Here is an 8,664-nt window from a genome sequence, read left to right as displayed (position 1 = left end):
AGAAGGGGGTGTGGCTAATCTATCACATTAAATAATTCTTTCTCAGAGTTCCTGCTTCCCTTCTCTAGTTTGAACTGTTCTTTTTTGCAAGTCTTGGTTCCTAAAGGAGAAATAATACCTTTACCAGAGAACAAATCAAGTTTCCATGGACTTGGAAGTTGAGACTCTACTTATCTTTTAGGTTCCTTGTGCCACTGAACAAATAGACAAAAGGAGAGGAAGAAGATGCTCTAATATCTGGGTCATTTCTCCTGATTACCACAGGGAAACTGTGTGCTACTTCCCTGGGGGTGGGAAGACTGGGATTCTCTTCAGTGTCTTGTCAGACTTCACTGGTAAGAGGTTGCAAGAGAGAGACTGCAAAGCTAGTGTGGGAAGACAACATTACTTTACTTGTTTGTTTCCTGTTCTAGACAGTAGCCCTCCAGCTGCACTTCTTTAATCTAGACCAGTGATTCATTCCATAAGCAATGGTTGGTTCTTGTTTGCATATATTCCAGACTAGGACCTCATAGCATTCACTCAGAGGCACCAGCACTAATTGGCCAATGCTGCCAACGACTGATATGAGATTTAATTCTACCTCAGTGTGGCAATGCTCCAAGTTCCTGAGGCACATGTACCAGCCAGGTAGCACCACTGTGCTCAGAGCTCTGAATTCCAGATCCTTGGGAGCTATGGCAGGATGGGATGCTAGACAGTATGCTTGCCTCTCTTCCTTGCTTCTTGGGATAACATGTTTTTTCCCTTTTACTTTCATAATTTCTTCTGGGCTTATATTCATTTAAATAAATATTGATGTCAAAGTTGAGTACGGAGGCCCATCTAAAGAAAAGAAGAAAATGAGGTGAAGGAGAAGGCATTGCTTCTGGAGTGAGACTAACACCAGGATCCTTGCAGCTTTGCAATGAGGGGTCTGATTTGATTTGGTGATTCACTTTCCTCTCTTTTTCATTCAATTCAACTGGCTGGAGCAGATACCTACTGAGGAGGTATTCAAGCCATCATACACATCAATACTATAAATGAGTAACAGCCCAGCTTTGTCTGTCCCCAAGTGACATGGCAGGGACATGCTTCTCACATGCAAGACAACAGGAGATAAGACATGTGCAAGGAACCAACTGTGAAGTGTTTTTTAATATCTGTCACACAGTGGCAAACAGAAAGTGCTGATATATGTGCATGCACTCAGGTATAGTGACAGGTCCACTTAAAGCTGGCGACAACCTGCCTAGGAGCATTCCAGATCTCAACACATACCTGGAGACCATTTACTGAATTACCAGTGGGTCCTGGCACACATCAACTGAAAAGCTGTGCATTATTTTACATGAAAACAAACACGTATATTATGAAGTGTAAAAAAGAAGTTTCCAAAAAAGTTGCCAAATTATTTCAAACCTATGACCCCCAGACACAGACTGATTCTTAACCATGAGGTTACTTCAGCAGAACACCATCTAAGAATGGGGGTCAAACAAACCCCCTCAGACATACAGCACAGGGAGGTGCCCAAGAGACATGCAATCCCACATGGGTGATAAAAAAGGGCTTTGTTGTGGATATGGCATTTTCCAAGAGCTCCGGTGAACACTGCATTTTTAAAACCAACACTTCAAAGCTGAAAAGATTCCAAAGCTTCCATCAGTACTGCTGTCAGGTGAGGCTTAATCTAGAAGCAATGTTTTCTCCTTTATACTTGGATATTGACAGAGAGGGCATCAAGAACATGGGAATAGGAAAGCCACATTGGAATATTTCAAGTAAGCAGTGTTAAGTGCCTAAAGATTACCATGTATTCAGGAAAGGAATGGGCTGAGTGTGGTTGTATTGTGGAATGCAAAGGAATACGCCCAGTATTGTGTTGTATTCTGGACTTGCATGGCAGAATGGGGCAGTACTCAATCCAGTGGCAACCAAGGGACTGGAATGTGGACAAGACAGAGCCAGGGATTACAGATACACTCAGACCCGAGAGGTGAGGGTATGCAGCCAGAGCAGTGAGAGGAGAACCTCTCAAATTCCTGTCTTTTTCTCCATAGTCTTCCTGTTTTCCTGATAACCGTTCACTTCATCACTTTAGATACACCTTATAAATGGTCAAAGAGATTATAGTTAAGGAGATAAGGTATGAAATAGTTTAAAGCCACTCATTCCACTAATTCCTGTATAGTACAAACCTTTGGCTTGAGAAAAGTCGGGAGTACAGACATCTTATAGGATTCTTACTGGTGATTCAGTTTTCCACAGCCAATAACTTTCTGGTCACTGAAAAGGTGCCAAACAATACGGGTTTTTAAGGAGTTTGGTGGTTATTATTTTTGAAGAAGGGAGAAGGAAGAGATATATTTTTAAGTTGCTATAAGTTTAATGAGAAAAAACAAAGTACTCTACATTCTCTGTTATTTACATTTGATTTCTTCCTGATTCACTTAAAAATGCAACATTATGGGGCGCCTGGGTGGCTCAGTGGGTTAAAGCCTCTGCCTTTGGTTCAGGTCATGGTTCCAGGGTCCTGGGATCGAGCCCCACATCGGGCTCTCTGTTCGGCAGGGAGCCTGCTTCCCTTCCTTGTTCTCTGCCTGCCTCTCTGCTTACTTGTGATCTCTGTCTGCCAAATAAATAAATAAGTAAATAAATAAAATCTTAAAAAAAAAAGCAACATTAATTATTCCCAGAAAGTGAGGTAACATATCTTCTCTCCTTCAAATATGGCATTTCCTTTTCTGTCACTTCTTAATGTAAAGTAAAATTTATACATATGCCTTTAGTTTTAAAAGTAACTGTTCTTTTTTCTGAATGTAGATATTTTCATGTAGATGATAACTTGAGATAGTTTTTAATTCAATATAAAACCCTTGAAAATATTCTAGCCTTCCCTAACACATTTCTTTTAATATTAGGGCTTACTGCTTTGCTTTCCATCTGTTGATTGAAACATTCTTTGAATCCTTAACTTCACAGGGTGTTGCTACTGACAGATAAAGTATTGAAAAGGACTCATCAGCACTTTGCCCACACATCCTAGACTACATCTGAGTGACTTTACTTCCTCATTCTGAATAAGCAGGGTGCTCCAGGAATCAACAGAGGGCACTCTGCCCAGCCATGGTTGTGGCAATGCTATCATGGGTATTAAGGCATGTGTCCAAACTCATCAAGATATACAGATAGATAGATAGATAGATAGATAGATATAGATATTACATGTATGCAATTATACCTTAAAGCTTTAAAAAGCTCCAATTATCCAATTAACTACTATGTTCATAATGACTTAGTCAGTTGAATGAGGACCTGAGGAGAACACGGTAGGCGAGAGCAATGAGACCATGTGGTACCAGCCCTTAAAATGGAGAAAGCCTGCAATTTAAGAGGCTATTAAAAAAGCAAGTTTAGGGACGCCTGGGTGGCTCAGTTGGTTGGACGACTGCCTTCGGCTCAGGTCATGATCCTGGAGTCCTGGGATCGAGTCCCGCATCGGGCTCCCAGCTCTGGGGGAGTCTGCTTCTCTCTCTGACCTTCTCCTCGCTCATGTTCTCTCTCACTGTCTCTCTCTCAAATAAATAAAATCTTTAAAAAAAAAAAAAAAAAAAAAAAAAAAAGCAAGTTTATAGGGGAAGCTGGGTGGCTCAGTTAGTTAAGCATCTGACTTTTGATCTCAGCTCAGGTCTTCATCTCAGAGTAATGACTTCTAGCCTAGCATTGGGCTCCATGCTAGGCATGAAGCCTACTTTAAAAAAAAGAAGGCAAATTTATGTAGGACAGCAGGGTCACATTCATAGATTTTTGCCACAAATGTTATCTATGGCTTTAAACCTATTTTCCAGATTCTTTTCTAAGAGCCAATTCAAAAAGTGTTGTGTTCATCACTCAGAGCTACTCAGAGATGGTGAACCAGACTCATAAGGCAGAAAAAAATTGGACTATTTGGACAATTTTAATTCCTTAACATAGTTGGGCACCTGGGTGTCTTAAGCCTCTGCCTTCAGCTCAGGACATGATCCCAGGATCCTGGATCCAGGCTCTCTGCTCAGCAGGGAGCCTGCTTCCCCTTCTTTCTCTGCCTAATTGTGATCTCTCTCTCTTTGTCAAATAAATAAAATTTTTTAAAAAATAATCAATAGTTTAAGAAGAGGGTTTTTTTGGTATTATGAACCAAAAGACAATGTCCGCTGCTAGTGTAACAGCAATGCCTGCCATTTCTTTCCTTCTAACAGCATCCCAGTTTCATGTTTAGATAGTATCCATTGCTTTCTTTCCACAGCCTTAGGGGCTAAACCATGTCCGGTCTAAGTTAATCTTTCCTCTTTATCAGTGACTAGCCAACTGGTAGCAATGTGAGCCAGGTCCTTGGCTGGTAGTTGGAAGTTTTTCCAATTAAAAGAACAAAGCTTCATATGAAATAATAATTTTGCCTCTCTCCAGCTTTTCCTGTTTGGGAAGTTTTGATGAGGTCTGATGTCTACAGTTGTTGGTAGCCATCTTGAGACCACAAACTAAGACATGAGGAACTTTCTTTCATTTCATAATTTTTATAAAATTTCATAAAAATGAAATAAAGAAAGCAGGGAATAAATACTACATCCTTTATAGTATTACTGAATAATTCTTGATGTATAAAATAGATAAGGCCCCCCCCATTTGTTAAAATCATGGTTAACTGTGATTTTCTGTTACTTAATCCTGAAATTGTTTTTAACTGATATTGTTTCTCCTTTCAGGGAAGAGGGTAAGTGTGCTTTTATGCGTATGGAGGTAAATATTGTATTATTATTGCTACTGTTATTTTTGCTGGGAATTTAACATGTGGAATAAGGGTATGTGTTGAGCAGCCAAGCAGAAAACTATGGGAAGACCAACTATTGACACCAAATACCTTGTATACACTCTTTCTATGCTTGGAGGATTTTCCACTTAAAATCGCTGCAACCCTAACATAGAACTGAGAAACTTTCTCTCTCAGCTTCCTTTGTGACTTGGGTATGGGTGTGAGCCTTAGATTGTTCCCAACTGGATGTGCCCTCGTGACAATATGAATTTTCAGTCTTTGCTATGGAGGAGGTGCTGTATGTAATCTGTTCCAGTGAGGTGATAGCCAAGAACCCCCGCCTTCAGAGGCACCAGGGACACCCAGCATCCAGGGCCAGTGTTGGCCACACAAGTGCTTTGGGATGATGGACATTATTCTCAGCCACAAAAGCCATAAAAAATTTGGAAAGATTCCTAATGTTCTTTAATAAATTTATCTTCTGGGCGCCTGGGTGGCTCAGTGGGTTAGGCTGCTACCTTCGGCTCAGGTCATGATCTCAGGGTCCTGGAATCGAGTCCCGCATCGGGCTCTCTGCTCAGCAGGGAGCCTACTTCCTTCTCTCTCTCTTTTTCTGCCTGCCTCTCCATCTACTTGTGATCTCTCTGTCAAATAAATAAATAGAATCTTTAAAAAAATAAATTAATTAATCTTCTGCTGAAAATAGGTGAAACTGATTCTAAACACCCACAGTGATACATTTCATTATATTACCAATTTAAATGTTCTTGATTTATCATTTCATTGTCTTAGCCCAAAGTTAGCCATCTACCTAGCACTAAATGAACTCAACAGATCACTGATCCCAACTAACCTGCAGTTGAATAGGATCCCAAAACCAGAGAGTTGCTCTGGCCCCACTGGCCTTCTGGGAGGATCTGAGAGTAGTAATAACTCATATTCCATATTTGGAACATCAGGTTTTGAGGCATTCTCAGAGATGGGCATTGGGTATTGCATACATTATACTACATAGTAGCACCTTTTGGTGAAGTTATGTGTTTTGTTTACCAATCAATTAGGGCAGTAATTCTCAATATTTTTGGTGTCAGCACTCCTTCACTCTTAAAAATTACTGAGGACTTCACCAAGTTTTGGTTATACACATTATATCTACTGATATTTTCTGCATTTGAAATACTGAGATCAAAAAGAGTCAAATAATTTTAGTATTATTATGAAATGTTTTTTCATAATACTTTGCTATTCCTCTGAAAGGATTTCGGGAACCCTCAGGGAACACTGGCCCACTCTATGAAAACCACAGAATTGGATATTTATTGAACACCTGTTGTTTGCCCAACATTGAAATGGACTTTGTAGCAAATTTGGAAGTTCATCGGAGGGCACAAGCAAAGGCAGAGCCACAAGAATGTAACTGCCATATTGGCAAAAGAGGAGGAAACCAGCCACTTGGAAGATGAAGAAAAAAACAGGTATTTTCCTGTATGACTTAAATTTATCCTAAGTGCCTCCAGACAGTGCTATTTGTCTCGGGGTTTTGCTAATAAGAACTATTTAAAAAACAAAACAAAACAAAAAAAAAGAACTTTTGTTTCAAAAAAAAAAAAAAAGAATAATTTTTCTTACAAATTAGTATTTTTTTAAGGCTGAAATTGGTTTCAGGCAATACAAGGTGTGGTATATTTGTTAAGTGATTGTCATTTCCCAGCAGGAAGGGGAATGGGTAATTTCCTTCTTTGAGCTCTGGTAAAGGGTAAAGAGATAAGCTAATTGGGAATATGTCTCTCTTTGACATTTAGTTCATCTGGAATCAAGTAGATTATTTCTGTTTATTGCTGAAGGAAAGTGAAACTCTCCACCCCGGTATTCCTCATGCTTTCTGGGAAACCCCAAACCATTCAGGTGAGGATTTCTTCTGCCAAGTGCTGCCCTTCCCACGACTTCCTGGAGGAGTTCCAGGCTAAGCCAAGCACGAGATGAGTCAGTGCCATTTCCACGGGTCTCCTACTCCAGCTCACGTCAGCCATGTGAGAAGAGAAGATAGGACCTGGAGACTATCTGCTCCCCTCAAAAAGCCAATGCAAGGGACCCACATTCCAGTAAGTGTGATCAGGTCAAGTGGTACCTGGAGGTTTGTGGAAAGGTCAAACTTTGTTCAGGCAGCAAATACAACTGTAGCTTCCAGGGGTCACTTTCCAGAAGGAAGTGAAATTCTTGCCAGACACATAGGATATATGTACGTAACAGTATGTACGCATGGATGGATGGAAGGATGGTAAGATACTTGTAAATTTTATTTGAAAAATTAAATGAAGAGAATAAATAGAGTAAAAAAAGAAACTACCAAGAGTACTGAAATCTATGTATAACAAAACTCAGAATCAACAGTTGTTAACATTTTATCCTGTTTTGTCTAATTATAAATAAAACACAGGATAGAATGCAGAAAAAGTTCAAGGGCCAAGCTTCCACACATCCCCAAAGGTAATAACTAGCATGCATTTAGTCACCCCTGATTTTCCACTGCCTTTTTCATTTCCCCTTGGTCTCTGAATTTTGTCTCTCTCTGCACCACCACCCGCCTACCACTCACCTTTCTTTCAAGATCCATGGCAGTTGTCCTCTTCTCCATGCAGCCTCCCCTGACTCCAGAAAGGCAGATGCTGTGCAGCCTTTCCTCCTCCATGGCTCATCTCCGGGAGTTGGGGGTCAAGAACCTCGTCTCATTTGCAATGGTATCTCCAACATCTCGCTGAACTCCACACAGAATTACTGGATGAAACAGTGAGGAGAGGGAGTGAGATGTTTGAGAGAGAAACACATACATCTACTTCCTCACTCCTTATAGTCCTGGCTTGTGCAGTGCCCAGTGCCCTTTACCTTACCTACCTCATCTCCTTGTTCTTGTAGCAATAGACATGAGCAACTCATTCTGTCCCCTGCCTCCACATTCCCATCGGGTCAGACTGTGTCCAGTTTGCCAAGAGAGAACACTGGCATTCAGCCCATTGGGGAACTGCTCTTGGATCCATGACCGGTGGTTAACAAGCAGGGCAAGACTGAGTCCTACTCTTCGTTTCCTTGATTCTGGCCAACTAGTACCAAACAATTTCCTCCACAATAAAGAGGCAATGTCTTCCAAGAAAAAAGGTAGGTTTTTTCCCTCCCTAATTATTTTATCTCTTCATATCCATTGTTTTGAGAAGTTACCAAAACTTTAAAAGGAGAACGGCATCAAAAAGAATGCTGGCGTCCTGTCATAGGGTACTTCCTCCCCGCCATGCAAGCATACAGGGACGTGCCGAAGCACCTGAGAGCTTCGGTCCGCATGCGCCCTCGTTGTGCACATGCGCAAGCGCACGCATGCACGCATGCACGCACGCGCACACACGGAAGCACACGCACGCACGTTCCTCACTTTGAAACAGGAACTCCTGGCAACCCGTTTTGCAGGTTGATGGCGTAGGAACAGTTTCTCTTTCATCTTTGCTCTAAAAGAGAGCGGAGGCAAAAGGACTTGCAAAATAATGTAAACAAATGAGCTAAAATTAAGGACCAGGGTCCTTGTGTGTTTTGTTTTAAGCATTTCAAGAGCATAAGATAGCACCTGAGCTAGAGTATGTGCTAAGTATCTGATGAGACAGAAGGAATAAATTAATGAAGGCAGGAGTGCAACATTGTTCTGGATAGGGAAGCCGTCACCTTTTGGTAAAATATACTTTTTTTTTTTTAACAAGTACTGAAATTATTTTATTGATTTTTAAAATAAAAATTTTTGCATAATAAAAATGCTACTGCTAGTAATCACTTCTCCCTTTGTAATGTACATTGGCTAACTTTTCTTTTCTTTTTTTTTTTTTAAGTTATTTCCAGCATAACAGTATTGT

At 40.7% G+C, this 8,664-nt stretch overlaps 1 long non-coding RNA gene across 1 annotated transcript; it reads right to left on the bottom strand.

Annotated features, from left to right (window-relative positions):
- Positions 1-535: 535 nt before the first annotated feature.
- Positions 536-8,028, bottom strand: LOC309861155. The gene is made up of 4 exons (XR_014309789.1): positions 7,667-8,028; positions 7,371-7,549; positions 2,184-2,271; positions 536-825 (listed from the first exon to the last, which is right to left on the bottom strand). It is a non-coding gene; the product is annotated as an uncharacterized lncRNA (long non-coding RNA).
- Positions 8,029-8,664: the final 636 nt, after the last annotated feature.

This window comes from Mustela nivalis (genome assembly GCF_964662115.1).
Source record: "Mustela nivalis genome assembly, chromosome: 3".
NCBI classification, from domain to species: Eukaryota; Metazoa; Chordata; class Mammalia; order Carnivora; family Mustelidae; genus Mustela; species Mustela nivalis.
Note: the sequence above shows the minus strand (reverse complement) of the source record. Positions and strands in the feature narration are given on the sequence as shown.